General features: G+C 35.4%; 1 protein-coding gene and 1 long non-coding RNA gene across 6 annotated transcripts in view; one reads left to right on the forward strand and one right to left on the reverse strand.

Moving 5' to 3' along the window:
• PSD3 (pleckstrin and Sec7 domain containing 3) overlaps positions 1 to 17,868 on the forward strand; it is a 784,568-nt gene that overhangs the window by 564,211 nt on the left and 202,489 nt on the right. The gene's annotated exons all lie outside the window — the stretch shown is intronic.
• On the reverse strand, positions 10,497 to 14,908 carry LOC103099813 (uncharacterized). Its single transcript, XR_458971.3, has 2 exons — positions 14,700 to 14,908; positions 10,497 to 11,768 (listed from the first exon to the last, which is right to left on the reverse strand). It is a non-coding gene; the product is annotated as an uncharacterized LOC103099813 (long non-coding RNA).

Consider the following 17,868-nt stretch of genomic DNA (forward strand, 5'->3'; position numbering starts at 1 on the left):
TGACCAAAGAATAAGCCCTAAGTGTGTGACTCTAGAGTCCAGGAAGAGTGATAGGTAGGGGGTGATAAAACAACAGGAACTATATAGAAAGGTGTTAATTTGTTTCACCTGTGACCAAAGTACATGTCCTAAATATTCAGTAAGACTCTTGATGGACTGAAACATTTGAAGTCTCAAAGATCCTTCTGTTAAAGTTCTTGTTAACATAGAGTAGTAGAATAAACTTTTGAGTTGGAAGCTTTTAACCAGATAGAACTGAGTATGCTTCAAGTTTATCATGACACATTGAAAGTAGCCACATCCTTGTAGAACACAGGAACTGGTGCTTCTTTCCAGGAGCTTGTCATGCATATAATTGGTAACCAGTGGCATCCTTTTATGAACAATGGTTTCTATTCTTTTCATGTGCCCAATGAAAAATAGAGAGGCAGGACAGCAAATGGGAAAGACATGGGAATTTGAAATTGGAGGTTATGGATTTGAATGCCTGCTCTGCCACTTACCTACCTTGTGTGACCTTAGACAAGTCTCAATATCATTTTGAGCTTCATTTTCCAAATCTATAAAATGAGGGGTTTTGACTTAATAACATCTGAGTTCACTTCTAGGTTGAAATCTTAAATATCTAAATCTAAGTTGTAGGAACTGGTCTGAGATCAGTAATTCACTTTTGGAATAAAGTGTAAAAGAAAGTGTTGCTTTGCTTATCTTTTAAAACCAAAATATATATTTTCTATTTTTATTTTTGAAAATTATTACAAGGAGCAGCACCCTAAATTAGAAATGAATCTTTAACCAAGGATCAAAAACCTGATTGATATTTTGTGAATAGGACTTGGAGGAAGATAAAACCCACTCCACCACAAACTGATTTCCCAATGCCTCAGGCTAGAATTTCATTTTTATTCATACTATTTTTCTCTCTGAAGACACTTCTGAGTCTTCAATTAAACAAACATTTTTTAAGCACCTACTACTTGTTTGTCATTCATAAGCACTTTGGATACAAAGATAAGTCAGTTTCCTTATGGACCTAAAGTACTTCTTACTCTGTAGCCCCAGAGACCCCATATCTTCTTTCACAAAAGTTATATGCTTCATGGAACACCTTTTTAATGTAGAGGCTTTCATTCAGGATCTGGACAGTTGCCCTGCATTCCATTTGCTTTGACTCTCAACAAGGCATAGGGGACATAATTAACTAGACAATGTTTTTATGGTAAAAATAGAGATGTGATATTATTCTCTCTTCCAACTGAGGACAAGTGTGCCTTTCTTCCCGAACTTGCTTCAAAAATAGAGGTAAGATCTCAGTCATGCAAATTTGATGGGTAAACTGTCTTGCCATGGGGTATAAAACCTGTGCCAGGAAAGGGATCCCTGTGTGTGGGGAGTGGCATTATTGAGTGATTTTTCCCTCTAGCTTAGATATACTTGTGACTTGGAGTCAAGTCTTATGGTTTCTAGATCTAGACCTAAGAATGCTTTTAGAAAATGGTGACATCTTAAGAATCTTGTAACTATGAGCCTAATGGAAGAGTACAACTTTTTCCAGCTATTTAGAATAAGAGTTATTAATTAAGTCCAGAACATTTTGTATACTAATAAAAATAAGTCATAGTAGAAAGAATGTCTACTTTACACATTAACATCTCACCACTCTAAAGATTAAGAAAATTTAAAAAAATAGTGCCTTTTAAGTATTTAAGAGTCTCTTAAGCTTTAAAAGAATATTATACAAAATATTTCATTGTGATAAATTATGTCCTTTGGTTAATGAGGTCTTGTAAGACTAATTGAACACTGTTTATCTTTACAACTTGTGGGCAGGGTTATTGTAAAGAAAATGCTGGTAGTGTTAACCCTAAAAAAGTGATATTATTATTTTGTGTATAGTGTGGAACTCTTTGTCAGTCTGGTGAAGTCTGTGGATCCTATTTTGGAATGATGGGTTTAGATGCATAAAATAAAAATAATAGTTTTGCAAGATAAGCTAACAGTTACTAAAATAAAAAAAAAATAAGGTCACATCTCCTAGGTTAAGAATTTCTTACTCTAAGGCAGTGTTGCCCAAGATTTCATTTCAGCAGTTGACCTAGGGAAAGGTTTGCACTCTTTTTTTGTTTTTGTTTCCCCCTAAAGATACAAAGAAAAGAGTAAAACATTCCCCTTGATACCAAAGTCCATCTTTTAAATCCATACATTCTATGAGTATGATTGTATAGTGAAGAGATCTGGAACATCATTGCTTCAGAAGAGATGGGGAAAGACCTATAAGTATGAACAGGCTATATATCATAATACCCAATGAAGATCTCTGAGGAAGAACAGGAGTAAAAGATCTCCTCAGAGAATGTATGAGGGACCTAAAGTGAGAACAAGGGAACACTCTGGATGGATGACTCCAGTGCTCCAGTGGTGTTCTCAAAATCTCAAGAGAAAGTGAGGAAGGTATCCAGCATGGTGGGTAGACCTTATGTGATGAACCTTTGGGAGGATGTAGATGAGAGTCACATTGGATGGGCCAGCATGGATAAGTTACAACCTCCTGAATGCCTAAGATTACAAATTCACTTGGTATTTTACCATATCCTTTCTCCCATAGAGCCAACCTTTTATTTTACTATTAAAAATAGACAAAAACATAAATCAGCATTAAAAAAGTGACATTTTATGTAGCTGTTCATACCCAAAATTTTCCATTTCTTCAAAGAAGAAGATATTGAGGGGCCTTCTAATAGCTTTTCTTTCTTTAGGACCAAATTTTCACACACTCACATTTCACAGCGTTCATAGTAGTAATTGAAGGGACTTTCTTTCAGGTTTTGCTTATTTTGTTTTGTATCATTTCCTCTATTGTATTATTTTTACTTATTTCAAGTTTTTCCAATTATGTATACAAATTTAACTATCATTTCTTTTAAAGTTTGAATTCTAAATTCTTTTTTTCCTCCTTTTCCTCCTTGAGAAGGTTTAGGATCAGGCAAAACATTGTCTGTATTAGCCAGGTTTTGAAAGAAAATACAAACAAAGTCAAACTATAAAAATAAAGTAATTTTTATAAAAATATGCATCAATCCATAGTGTGAATTTATCAGTTTTCTCTCTGGAAGTAGATCGTATTTTTCATCGTGACTTCTTTGGAATTGTTATGGGTCATTGTATTGAGCATAGTATATAAGTCTTTCACAGTTGATAATCCTTATTGCTGTTATGTATATACACTATTCTCCTGGTTCGGCACACTTCACTTTTGAAGTATTGAGATTATCTGTGTTGTTGTGAAGAGGAGCCTGTGGTAAAATACTTTGTGTATCTTTCAGTTCTCTCCTCAGAAGGAAAGCCAGGAAGGAGTGACTTCCCTTTGCCAGGCCGATATGTACTTTACTTGGAGGCTATAAATTCATAAAAATCTATTCATAATCAAAAGGATATACATATAAGGATTAATAGAAAGGAAAGTCTTAACACTAACCAGGAACTATATACAACCCACCTTCTAAGTTTGCTTTACAGCAAAGTCTTTGGTTCTTCCAGTTACACTAAAACTGCCTAGCACTTAATTAAAAAACCCAAAATGCTATCTGACTATAATCTAACTAAAATCCTTATTTGATTAATTTAATTGATCAAGATACCTCCAAGTACATATAGATTCAGTCAGCCAAAAAGGCAGCTGCTAACTAACAATAAGGTAACCCGGGTCTGACCCAGAATTCAGGCAAACAGCCTTCAGTCTTTCTTTCTCCAAACTGTTCTCCAGCAAAACAAATCTACCAGCTTCTTCTTAGACATGACTTCTCTCAGTCAGGAAGGTAGAAAACCTCTTCAGATGGTTTTCAGAGTTCTCTCTTCCCTCTCACGAGCACAGAGCAAAGTCTCAGATGACTGCCTACACCAGCAGTCTGAGCGGACCTCACCGACTGTCAGAACCGTTTCCTGCGTTCCTCCTTCCAAGTTCTGGTCTCACGCCCAACACTCTGCCTTGCCCGTACCCTCAGAGATCTCTTTATCAAATATCTTATTTTAATCAATACTTAATCAATATATCCTAAATTCCTCACTACACTTTTCATCGGTCATGTAAGGCTTTCCAAGTTTTTTTCTGAAACTATTTCACACAATCATGCCATAACTTGCTCAGACATTCCCCAGTTGATGAACATCTCCTAGATTTCTAATTGTTTACTATCATAAATAAAACTGCTATGAATAACATTGTACAAGTAGATCCTTTTTCCTTTTCTTTGATCTCTTCAAGGGGCAGATCTGTTAGTGGTATTGCTGAGTCATGGCGTAGCACAGATTTATTGCACTCTGGACATAATTCAAAATCATTCTCCAGAATGGTTGGACTAATTTACAACTCTACCAGCAGTTCATTGGTGTCCCACATTTTTCCATATTCCCTCTAGCATTTGCCATTTTTCTTTCAAGTCTTGTTAGTCTGATGATTGTAACATGGTATCTCAGAATTGTTTTAATTTTCATTTCTTTAATCAGTAGTGATTTAATGTATTTTTTCGTGTGACCACTGATAGCTTTGCTTTCTTCTTCAGAAAACTCCCTATTCACATAGTTTGATCATTTATCAATTGGGGGAATGACTCGTTCTTTTATATTTAATTCATTTTCCTATTGTATGAGAAATGAGGCCATTATTAGAGAAACTCACTGTAATCCTCCCCACGTTTTCCTGTTTTAGTTTTGTTTGTGGCAGCTAGTTACTACAGAGGCTAGAATGCTAGTCATGGAGATAGGAAGACGTGAGCACAATTTAGGTTCAGACATTTAGTAGCTATATGAATTCACTGGGCATGTCATTTAATACTGTTTGCCACAGTTTTCTCATCTATAAAATGAGCTGTAGAAGGAAACAGCAAACCACTCCAGTATCTCTTCCAAGAAAACTCCAAATGTGATTATGATATCAGACAAGACTGAACAACAACAAAGTTTTTTATTTGCACAAATGTTTCTTAATTTCATATAATCAAAATGATCAGTTTTACTTCCTATCATCCCTGCTATCTTTTGTTTGGATCTAAACTCTTCCCTTATCCATAGATCTGACCGGTACATTTTTCTATTTCCTTCTAATTTACTTGTGATATCACTCTTTATGTCTAAACCAATTATCTGTTTTGTCCACATTCTGGTTTACAATAGGAGATGCTGAGCTATATCTAGTTTCTGCCAAACTTCTTTTCAGTTTTCCTAGCAATTTTGGTCAAATGTTGAGTTTTTACCCCAAAACTTTGATATTTAGAGTTTATCAAATACTTAGATTACTATGGCCATTTACTATTATGAATTGTGTTCCTAATCTATTCCACTGATACAACACTCTTTCTTAGCCAGTTGCAGATTGTTTTGATGATTACTGCTTTTGTAACATAGTTTGGAATCTGAAACTCTAGACCACCTTCCTTCATATATTAAAAAAAATTGATTTCCTTGGTATTCTTGATCTTTTGTTCTTCCAGATGAATTATGTAATGTTTTTCTAGCTCTATAAAATAATTCTTTGCTCATTTTATTGTTATTGCACTGAAGAAGTAAATTAATTTAGATGGAATTGTAATTTTCATTATATTGGCTTGGCCTACACATGAGAAACTAATATTTCTCCAACTGTTTCGATATGTATTTATTTGTAAAAAATTGTTTTATAATTATGGTTGTATTCTCCCTGGGTTTCCCTTAGCAGGAGACTCCCAAGCATTTTATATTGTCTGCAGTTATTTTAAATGGAATTTCTCTTTCTTTCTTTCCTGTTGGGTTTTGCTGGTAGTATATAGAATGCTGATGATTTATGCATAACTCTCTCATTTTATAGATGAGGAAATTCAGGCCCAAAGAGATTATGACTCATCCAAGGTTAGAAATTTACTCAATAAAGCACTGGGACTCAGTTCCATATAAACCCAGTTTTCTATCAGTTATACCACAAATGGCTATTCTTTTTGACTTTGTCTTGAGAGTAGTAATTAGAATTAAAATTGAATGTGTGATGGTGGCTAAAATGTAGAGAAAATTAAATGTCAAGCTGAGGATAATGGATTTGATCCAATAGATTTTGGAGAGATGTAATGTTCTTGAACAGGATAGCAACATATTTTAGAAGATTAATCAGAATGGATTGGAAAGATTGAAGCCAAGAAGAACAGACTGAATAAAGAATTCATTTGGGGAAAAAAACATTTATTAAGCTCCTACTATGCGTTAAACACAGAGGTTCTGCCCATAGAGAGGTTACATTCAAATTGGGGACAAAAAATTAGGGAGGAATGGAATAGTGAGTAGAAAAGGACATTTTGGGCTATAGAGTTACAGGAGTAAGGGGTAGTATTATAAGGTAGTTGATTATTATTTTATTTCAAGAAGCAATAATAATATTCATTTAATTACTGAGATCAAGAGATGGGAATCTGGGTATATGTATGTGGCAGGGGTGGGTCGGATTGTCAGGGAGGGGAAGGAATGAAGAAAGCAACATGTCCAGAATTGGACCGTCCTAGATCTAGTGTCTTTGGTAAATTGAAGAGAATGGAATCTATTTTCAATACATGTGTGCATGGAAGTAAAGAATTGGAACTGATAGTCCATTGAATAATAAAAGGAATTAAAGATCTTGCTTTCTTTTCCCTTGCTCATGTCAGAAGTTATTCAGAAGCCACTCTAAAACTGGTCTCTAATTCACATAATAAGAAATTGGACATAGAGTCATTGGATTAAATCCAAAATAAAGCAAGTGATCTTTTCCTAACTCACTATTAGCAAAGTCATAGTGTTGTATGAAGTTTGACATTTTCCCCAGCATGGCAGTTACCAAAGTACTTCAGGCTCAAAGCCTTGGCCCTTGTAGACATGAGAAAGATCAGTCTCGTTCCAGTTACAGACTCACATTGTTGCCTATTATGTCCTGGTCTGCTTTTTCTGCCTTTTCATCTTTTTGGCATGTTTGTTTCTTTTCTCTGCCAAGAAGCTCTTCTTTTAAACTTGATGAATTAACTGTTTCCTTCAGAAATCAATGACTCCCTCAGTTGCAGGACCAAACTGGTGATCTTGCAAGATTTTTAGGCATAGAAGCATGTCATTCTGAATGGAAAACACCACCACCTGCCTTGAGATATGAGTATAGTTATTGCATCTCTTTCTTTTTCAAATTGATCTACCTACCATTGACCTTCCGTAGATTTAGTATTAAGTACTATAATTGTGTTGGGGATAGCAAGATGGCGCAATGGATAGAGCACTGTGATTGCAATTAGGAAGGCTCATCTTTGTTCATTTAAATCTGACCTCAGACATCTTATTAGATGGGTACCTGGGCAAGTCCCTTAGCCCCATTTACCTCAATTCTTTATCCATAAAATGTACTGAAGAAGGAAATGGTAAACCACTCCAGGATCTTTACTAAGAAAACCCACAAAGGGGCTCATGAAGAGTCAGACCCTACTGAAACCACTGAATAACCATGATATATCTTAATTGGATTCATGTATCTAAAAGAAATGGGGTGTTTGTGAACTGTTTTTTCTTCCAGCACTCCTAGGTTAACTATCCATTTATTTGATTGATTTTAAGCAACTTCAGGTTCTTGTTATCAAAGATTTCTGTTTTTCTACTTAATCTTTACTCTTTGGGGTTATTTTCCAGTAGAATGAAAACAACAAACAAAATGGAATTTTCTATTGATCTTGTTCTTAGAAGCTTTGCCCTTAAACTTCCTTTATCAAAAAGAGATGCCTGTTCTTCCTAGAGGAAAAATTGCCTTAAAATAAATAAGAACTTGGGAAGGTGATTTATTTATAAGTCCCAGGTAAGCAGACAAATATTTAACTACAGGACAGTTTTATATACTTTGACTAGTCCATAGAACCCAGAACCTTAGATTTGGAAGGAACCTTAAAGGCCATCTAGTCCAACCTCTATATTTGAAGTAAGAAGTCTACAGTATACGTGAAAAGTGGTCATCTAGCCTCCATATGAACATTAGTGACTGGGAAACAACATCTCAGCCATTTCATGCTACTTTTGGACAACTCTCTATTAGAAAGTTTTGCTTTTATTTTTTTAAATCAAAATATCCTTCCCTGTAATTTCTACTCATGGTCCTAGTTTTGTCCTCTGGATCCTAGAAAAACTAATCCTATCCCTGCTTTCCTTAGGGGATTTTTTTTTTCCCAAATAATTGAAGGCAGCCATCCTGCCCTTTTAAATTTTATTTTGGGAGGTCTGAATTTTTCATCCATTTTCCTATGACATATTTTCAAGACCCTAGTCAGTTATAGTTCCCCTCCTCTGAAAGTGTTCCTACTTAGCAATATCCTTACTGATGGAAGGCACCTGGAACTGAACAAAGATGCGGTTTCACTAAGGCAAAGGAAAGGTAGAGTTTGAATCTGTTTTGTTCTGATGATTGTCATGCATCCTTATGAATGTGTTAGCTTTGGGAACTGTAGTGTCACACAGTCAACTCTTGAGCTTGCATCAAGTATGTGAATGTGTAGAACCCTGTCTGTATGCTCCTCACCAGTAAGGACTTGCTGATTAGCTCAAGTTGTAGTGCCAAGGATGCCAGTTCAATCAATGCCATTATCTTTTCTATCACATCCAAAGTCATGGGAAAAGAACTTGAAGCACAGACCCTTCATGTTATGGTTCAAGGATCCCATTTCTTCCAAGATGGAAGATAAGGGTTTTTTAAAAAAAGAACACCATTTCCATTTTAAGTCCCTGATTTTATGTCAGATTTTGCTATTTTTCTTAAGGCATTTTGAGAATAATCATACAATTTTTCCTTCTTCAGAGGTTGATACTGCTTTTGAAATGGTATACTACAAATACTCTATAATACTGTAGTTTAATGAGTACCTAGAAAGAGGCTTAGAAAATAAACCCCTGAAGGCCAGAGATCCTGTTCCATACATGGTACCTTAGATTGAAAGGCAGGCAGAAGGATATAGTGGATAAAGAGCTGACCTGGGAGCCAGGAAGACCTGATTTCAGATCTCTCCCATGACTCATACCAGTATCATGATACAGACAAGTTATCCCTCTAGACTCTAGATCAGTAATGTTAAACTATCTCTTTTTCTTGTACTTCTGTATCCTAATTCTGTGAGATAATTTATCTCCTCCTTTTCTCCTTGGTATATTCCTTTTCCCCTCCTTTACCTTTTATCATTTGAGATCATGAAACCTTTAGGCCCTCTGACTGACTTAATTCTCATTTTGCTAATAAGTTATACTTGATTTTACTCCTAAATCTTTTGCTTTGGAATACGGATTTTTAAACTCTCGGATCCTTTATAGTGATGGTGACTGAATCATGAGTGATTGTGATTGTGGCTCCTCAGACCTTAAATTTTTCCTTTCTGGCTGCTTATCAACAACTAACCTGAAAGCTCTGGATTTGGGTTCAGATACTCCGGGGGTAAGGGAGTATCTCCATTTGGGGGTTTCATTTTAGAGTTCATTGTTTATAGGACTGGGCAGATTTCTTTCATGTTCTTTCTAAAATATTATGATATCCAGACTATTTTGGTAGTAGCTTTCAAATAGAAATCTTATCTCTGTTCTCTTTGCCATATCAGTTATTTTTTATATGAAATGTTTGGCATTTTCTTTTTCTTTTCAATATTTTCTCTTTGTTTTGATATTTCTTTCCACCTTATGGAATTACTGATTTCTGTTTAATCTATTCTAATTTTCAAAAAGTCTTAAGATTTGGTTAAGATTTTTATGCTAATCTGTTCATTTTCTTTTCAAGTCTTATGTCTCCTATAACTCTTACTTTTTCCCATTTCTTCTAAAATTCTTAATTTATAAAATTGGTTATATATCTAAGCTATATTTTTCTTTGTAGATGTTTTGGAGTCATTCTTTTCTGGATTTATGTCTCTCTCTGTCATCATAATAGCTCTTTAGGTGGAATTCATTTTTTTTAACTCATTCTTCCAGCCTTTCAGAATTTCTAATTTATGTTAGGGCCAACTATGTGTTCTTAGGGAGAAAATGTCTAGGTATTGCTCATATTTATTTTTTATTCTCTTGGGTCCTGTGGTTTCTTTCTTGGACTATTGAGTAATGTGTTCTTTAAGGATCTCAGGGGTAGCTTGGGTTGGGATGTGAGGTTTTCAGTGGACTCAAAACTAATTATTTTTAGGTGAAAACTAATCATTGTCTTTGAATTTGACTTTTGCAATTTCTTTATCAAATTAAATATTTATAAATTGCTTTGCATAGTTTTGGTCCCTAATACTATTTCCTTCTCATTATCTTGTTTGAAATAGAAGTATCCCAAAAATGGGCTTGTTTCTGGTTGTTACTTCAATAGACTCATGTGTGTGTGTGTTTTGTGTGTGCTTTACAGGAAAAAAGGTTTAATGTATAGATACAGAGATAGATTAAATAAAAGGTACAGTGTTTTTAATCTCGATTGTAAATCCTCTGATTCATAGAGGCAGCTGGTTGCTCAGTGGATAGAGCACTGGGCATAGAGTGAAGAATACGTGAGTTCAAATCTGGTCTCTCATACTTCCAGTTGTGTGATGCTGGACAAATCTCTTTGCCTATTACTAGCTAGCTGGCTCACAGGCTTTGCAGGTCCAGACCCACAGAACTGTTGGCACTCTCTTGTTTTGGGCTCTGGGCATTAGTTATTCAGCTACAGGCTTTTCCTCCTCCTTTTGTTAGAACCAAGTAGCTATTATTCACCTTTTTTCCTGATCCTGGCTAGTGTATACAGTTTCAGCTCTAGAGTCATTCCTTGCCTTGGTCCTTACCTCTGTCCAACACCTCTAGGAACAGGCCACTAATACAGTCCTCAGTACCTGAAGCCTTCTGTCTGTTTCCCTATGCTGTCAAGGCTAAAAAAGTGACTCACTTTCTTCTGTTTCTCAACTAGGGCTGAATCTGGTGTACTTTCTGATTCTTCATTGATTTAATTGTTTTAATTTTTTTCAGTGCTCTTAAAACGATTTTCCTGAATCATTTTGTTTCAGAGCCTCAGACTTAACTAAGATCTGGCTTTGAATCTCACTTCAAATACTTAGTAGGTGTATAACTTTTGAATAAGACTTTTAATCCCTTTTGGCTTCAGTTTCTTTATCTGTAAACTGAGGATAATAATTATGGTTCTCATGCCTCTTAGTGTTGTCAAGAGGAACAAATTATGTGTCATTTATTATTATCAGTAGAATATAAGCTTATTGAGGATAGAAACTTGTGTCTTTTTCCCCCCTATTGTGAGTAGGCACTTAATCACCTATGGCAACCACAGAATGTGCTTTATCCTTTGCTTATATTTTTTTGCTACAGTACACAGTGGTATTTGTTGAACTAAATATCAGTTTGACTCCAACAGACACCCTGATGTCAACATCCTTTTGAAATGTTGGATCTTTTATCCCTTTGTACAGCTCTGAAATAACTTGGAATGAAATATCATTTTGCAAACTTTAAGAGATATGTGATGATTTGGGGACTAAATTGTTAAAACAGTAGTAGTTTGAGGGTTTTTTTAAGCTTTTTTGAGTATTGTAGCACTCATAGACAAAGTTAGGTTCCCAAAAAACCAAAAATGATCCTGTGGGTGCAGTATTTCACACCAGGAAGTGTTTTTGTGAATATTACTCAGAGCACTAAAAGCTGAGAGAATGCTATAAGTTTCCAGCTTTGTAAAAAAAAACAAAAAAAAGGATGGTGTTTTTCTTCTGGAGATCTGCCAGCAAGGCCATTGTAAATGGTGTCTGATGCCACTGAAAAAAAAAAAAAGGAAAAATATGAACCTGAAATCAGATGTCCATATTACCTGGTCAAGATAATTTATTTAAAATAACCTCCAATAACATCCTCTCCTGATACCTTACATGGTGACCCCAGATCCCTGTGAACCATCATTCCCGACAGGTTCATCCAGCCAACCTGTTCAGGTTTCCATTATAGTCATAGTGATTGATGGTCTCGTCTATAAGCTATCTAAAGACTAATCAAGTTATTTCCCAATGCTTATCATTAGAAGGCTAATCTCTACAAAATGAAATATTCAGCCCCAACCACTCATGAAACATGGAAGAACTGTGATTTGCACTGTTAAAAGAAATATCTGCAACTGTGAAACCAGGGGTCTTCTGAATACTGAAATATTTAAAGTATATTCCTCTTGACTTTTATAGATCTCTGAAGATTTCTTTAGAATAAATGTGTTAAAACTATTAGGAGGTTTTTTTGCATGTGTGCCATAGTGGATTTTTGATTTGTGGTTGGTGATAGAAAGACTTGAGTTCAAGTTCCCTTCTTGTACTTACTAGTTGTGTTTGACCCTGAGTAAATCACTTTACCTCTCTGCCCCATAGGTGATTCACTGGAATTTAAATAATAAATCACAGATGAGTGTCAGTCTTCTTTGGTGAAGGTATAAAATAAGTTCTTTCTGATGTGAACTGAGCACAGAATTACTCAGTTTAACCTGACCACAATACAAATGACTACAGCATTGATTTTAATTAATAATATTTGTGATTTAGTATTTTGCTTATCAGTCTGATACTTATACACAAATTCTTCTCTACACATATGAAAAATTGAAATTTTCGGCATTTGGTGGAAATAAGGGGCCTGAGAAAGCCATAGACCAAATGACCATTAATTTCAGCAGTTAAAAGCTCATTTGCTAATGAATCTGGTAAATGGGATTTTTTATATCATTTCACCTCTATCCATAGGCTAGGTAGATACTAATTCTAGCTAGAGTACACATAATATGCAGAGTTCCAAGAGTAAATACACACAATCATATTGTATGATAAAGTAACCTTTAATAATTATGACCCTGTAGAGTATAGCAGGAATAGCATGGTGTTAGGAAGACTCTTCTTCCTGAGTTCAAATCTAGCCTCAGATGCTTTCTAACCGTGTGGCCACTGGGCAAGTAACTTCACACTGTTTGCCTCAGTTCCTCATGTACAAAATGAGCTGGAGAATGAAAGAGCAAACCACTCCATACACACACACATACATATCTTTTTGTCAAAGGATGACTAATAGGTAGAAGAGAGGGAGCTAAACTGAGTATTTTAATGTAACAAACAAATAAATAAATTCAAATTTAAAATAAAATAAATAAAATAAAAATGCTTTCTATCATCATAGAAGGAAATGATAGAGTCTGAATGCAGATTGAAGCAAACAATTTTTCACTTTGTTTCCTTCATAAGTTTTTTCTCATATAAGTGATGTGTCTTCTTTCAGAAAATTATGAACATGGAAATACATATTGCTTGATAATCTATATCATAATATCTGCTATCTTGTGGAGGGGGGAGGTGAGGCATGGAGGGAGAGAACCTACATCACAAAATGTCAGAAAACGATTCTTATAAATGTATCTACATGTAATTAGGAAAATACAATAAAAATTGTAGTATAAAAATTTTTAAAGGAAAACAAAGAAAGCCTTATATAGGATCAGGAAGATTTGGACATTATTGAAAAATGACTGAATAGCAACGGCATAGAGACTATTATTTCTTTGTTCTCCTTTCTCTGCTTATAATCTCAACTCAGTTGACCATTAACAAAACTTCCTCAGCACTTCTTAGGTTATGCATTTACTCATACTTGCACTTCATATTCCTTCCTTTCAAGTCCTAACCCTATAGTTAAATCTTCTCAAATTTCTTATTCCTTCATTCTGTAGCCACTCATCTGTTAGCAAACCTCAGCTCTGAATTATTTCTACCATCTACCTTCTCCATTCTTACTCCCAAGCCACAGAACAGAGCTTGAGGAAGCCAAAAAGCTGTGCTGTCCTGGGTAGTTGAAAATTCATGCTCTTCATGCCCTCACTGCAGAAAGGAAGTCCTTTTATTCCTCCTTAATTGATTCCTTCTTTTACTCCTCACCAAAAAAAAAAAAAGCTATTCCAGACCTTTCCTTCTCTCACCTGCTCTTCCTCCTCATTCTCTCTCATCTGCCTCTCAAGGTACTGAAAAAAGAGACTCTTTTATGTGAGCTCTGCCTTCTTACATTTTAATAGACTCCTGGGTATCAACTCCCATGATATCTTTCTTTTCTCCAGCCTCTTACAGAGAAGTAATTCTTTTCCTCTATGTGGACTTGATCCTGTTACCTCCAGAAGATTGAAGTCTGAGTCATCCTCTCCTCTCTCTCTTTCCCTTCTTCCTTCTGCCTTTATCTCTTTCCCCTTTTCAGATCTTTAATGTCTTCCTATCCACTGGCTCCTTCCCTTTTCCCTTCAAACATGCGCAATTCTGAGATCTCATCCTTTGATAGACTCCACCATCTACTAAGTTATCTTCCCATACATAATCTCCCTTTCTCAAGCAGACTTTTGTTTGGATAGAAAAGGTCTACATAGCTACTGTAATAGGGAATTGTTCCTAGAGGGTTGTTAGATGTTACAGTTAAGCACAAAACCCTTGGCTTATAGAAACAAAGTTTATTTTAATAAAGGGAATAAGGGAAACTGGTAGATAGAACCCCAGAACTCTTCAAACTACCTCCAGGGTTACTTCTCTGGGCCCTGCCTCCAACTCCCTATGCTACCTAAAACCCTTTACCATGCCATCTGACTTATCCTAATCTTCCCACTAATGGTTAAAAAAGGGAAATAGGCTGGGTTTGACTGCTGAACTAAGTATAGTTATAGACAGAGATCTTTGGATTACCTTAGCCCAAGAGGAATTCTGGCAGATGGACCACTGGCAGATAATCTTTGGACTCAGGGAAAATGGTTTCCTCCAAATAAATTCTCTACCTAGAAGTCAAAGATTTCTCCACGAAATCTTGACTACCCAGAGAAAATCTCTTAGAGCAAAACCCCTCCTTCAGCTTGATGGAAATTTATCCAGAGAGTCAAAACCTACTTCCAGCTCAGAGGAAATAAAAAAGAAAATAAGTTCAGTTATTTTCAGTTAAAAAACTCCCACAATTCCTTTCCTACCCAGAATCTTCTCCCAGGGCTTATCTTAAAATTCCCTTCTTTTAAGTAACCCTAAAAACCAGACTATCCCTAACTATATCCCTACATTATCTTCACTTTCTCTTCTCGCACTCATTCCTTAATGGTTTGAATTATTTTCTAAAATTATGGATTCAACTGAGTTTGCTTCCTCCAACATGACTAATTATGTCTATCAGATATGATGGACCCTTCTTAGTCCTCAGCCTTCTTAAGCTATCAGCTTCATTTTACATGGATGACCACCTGGATCCTCTCCTTTCTTGTTTTTTTTGGGGGGGGGGGGGAGGTAGTGGTTGCTCCTAGGTCTCTAGGTACCTGTATGACTGTTCTTTCTTTGCCTCCTTTGCTGGATCATCCATATCATGCTCGCTACTCTGAGTGGTCCTCACTATTCTAGACCCTCTTTTCTTCTCCCTCTGCACTCTTATCTCTCATTACTATCAGATGCTAAAAAATCTACACATCCAACCTGAATCTTCAGGTCCAACTCAAACTGCTTATTGAATATATCAAAATGGATATCCTGATAGAGTTTCTCTCTTCCTTCAAGATTCAACTCAAGCATTATCTTCTGTATGAAGTCTTTTGTGATTCACTCAGCTACTCTTACTCTCCCTTGTTTTTAACTATTTTATATTTATTTGTATTTATTCCCTTCATATTTATTTTGCAGCCACTTATATATTACCTGTTGGTTTCCCTATTAGAATGTAAGTTCCTTGTGAGTAGGAATTATTACATTCTTTGTTTTTGTATCTACAGTGCTTAGGTTAGTGCCCAGCACATAGTGGATGTCTTATAAGTACTTGCTTGGTTTGATTAATATAGTGCTTGAGAATTTTACAAAGCACATTAAATCTCAGCTAAACTTTGTGGCAACTCAGTGGAATAGGTGCTGTTGTTATTAAGTTTCTGTTTTACAGATTTGAGAATCTGAGATTCATAGAGTTGAAATGACATGCTTGGGGTAATACAGAAAGTAATTAACTAAGGAAGAAATTGAACTAACATCTTCCCAAGTCAGCTGTCAGCACTCTGTTGTCTACTTCATGCTGATTTACAGTTCTCTGAGATGTCTGCCTTTTTCTTCAGATAGTTAAAGAAAGCATAAGTATTAGCTATGGTATTATGTAATTCATAGGATTTGTAAGTCAATACATATTCTCTACTTTATGATAAAAATAAATGACATTTAATGATTAATAAAGACTTCATAACATTGAGTCCTGCACAAGTAAGTGTGTGTGTGTGTGTGTGTAGACACATGGTATGAGTGTTATACTCTTACTTATAATAGATATTTGCCATTAGTTGAATTAAATGAGTGAATTAAAGAATATAATGATTATGGATCCCAAATAAACATTATCAAAGAAAAATTCATTATTAGAGGCACTGGATGTATGATAATCTGTTTACCTCAGAAAAAAGATTTACCAAATTTTCTTTCCTTATTCTGGCTGCTTTCAGTAGGGCTGTTTGACTGCTCATAGGGTCTGGCCATTTGGGGGTCAACCACTCAGTTCCTTCTGACTGCATGGAAGGCCCCCCAGATTTTACTGTCTGTCTTATCACTATGCTCTAACATCCTCTTGGCCTTACCTTCTGTCCCTTAAGCCTTGCCAGCTCTGACACTGTAATTTAACTTATTAATATCACCTGAGAACTTTTGAGCCTACTAGGTCTCACTGCTGTCTCTTTAGGACTGCCATATTTTTATCTATTCTTTCTTCTTCCCTTAAGAGCAGAGATTATTATGATTTTTAAAAAATATTTAATTTTATCTCTAGTGTTCAATACACACAGTGCTTGGCACATGTTAATCATTTAATAAACCATTAATTCATTCATTCAGATCTATTCATATTTCATGAAGCTAGATAACATTCACCAATAATTATTCTGGAAATGTGTTCAGTGATTTAAAACAAGTACTAGGAATCTTCAAAATAAAAATAAATTGTAACAATTGCTCTCAAGGGTCTTAATATCTATGTAGAGCAGGAATGATTAGACAAGTACACACGATTTTTTATTTTAGCATGGTGCTATTTTATAGGGCACAAGACATTGTAATTTGCCTGAATTTGAGACAATATACAGTTTTTAAAATTAATGACAAACAATTTTATTCACAACTTTACTAGCAGTTTCACATCACAGTTGCTTTGAGCTGAATTAGTCATTTCGCACAAGTATTTTACTTTGGGAGAATGGGATTAAATGATGAGGGATTAAAAGGAAAATTAGCATTTAAATCCTCAAGAAGCAGTGTTCTTCCCTTGAAGTCAGTCCCTGTTGAAGCCTAGAGTAGTTATCGCTGGGCCAATCCAGTCCTGGTTAGCCATAGTCCCAGGCCAGGCTCTTATTTGGCCAACCTAGAGTTCTTTTGTCACCAACAGTTCCCTGTGGCCTCTAAGGCTAAACTGTAGGAATGTTGGGTTTCTAACCTGGTCCCCTTGTCATGAGGCTTCACTTTATTTTGTAAGTTATGACTGACCATTATACCACTCTGACAGGGCAGTCAGCAAGTTAGGAGATAGTTCTTTAATCATTTTCTCACTGTATTGACTTAATATAAAATTAACACATAACTGAAGTTTAATACATCCTTTAGTGTTGTTAGAACAGCAAAAATGGGATATGCCGTTCTTATCACAATGACCAATTTTAATCTGTTCATCCTTAGAGTCAACATTTTTTTTTCAAATATCAGTTTATTGAACTAACTTCCCTACATAGAAACTAGCTGTCAGTTAATTCAACTGATTGGGAACATACAGTTGTTGCTGTAGGTACAATTTACCAATTGGTTGATTTCTCTTAAATAATTAGCTATTTATCATTGTAAAACTGTCATTCATACACTCACA

This window comes from Monodelphis domestica, chromosome 1 (genome assembly GCF_027887165.1).
Source record: "Monodelphis domestica isolate mMonDom1 chromosome 1, mMonDom1.pri, whole genome shotgun sequence".
Taxonomy (NCBI): Eukaryota; Metazoa; Chordata; class Mammalia; order Didelphimorphia; family Didelphidae; genus Monodelphis; species Monodelphis domestica.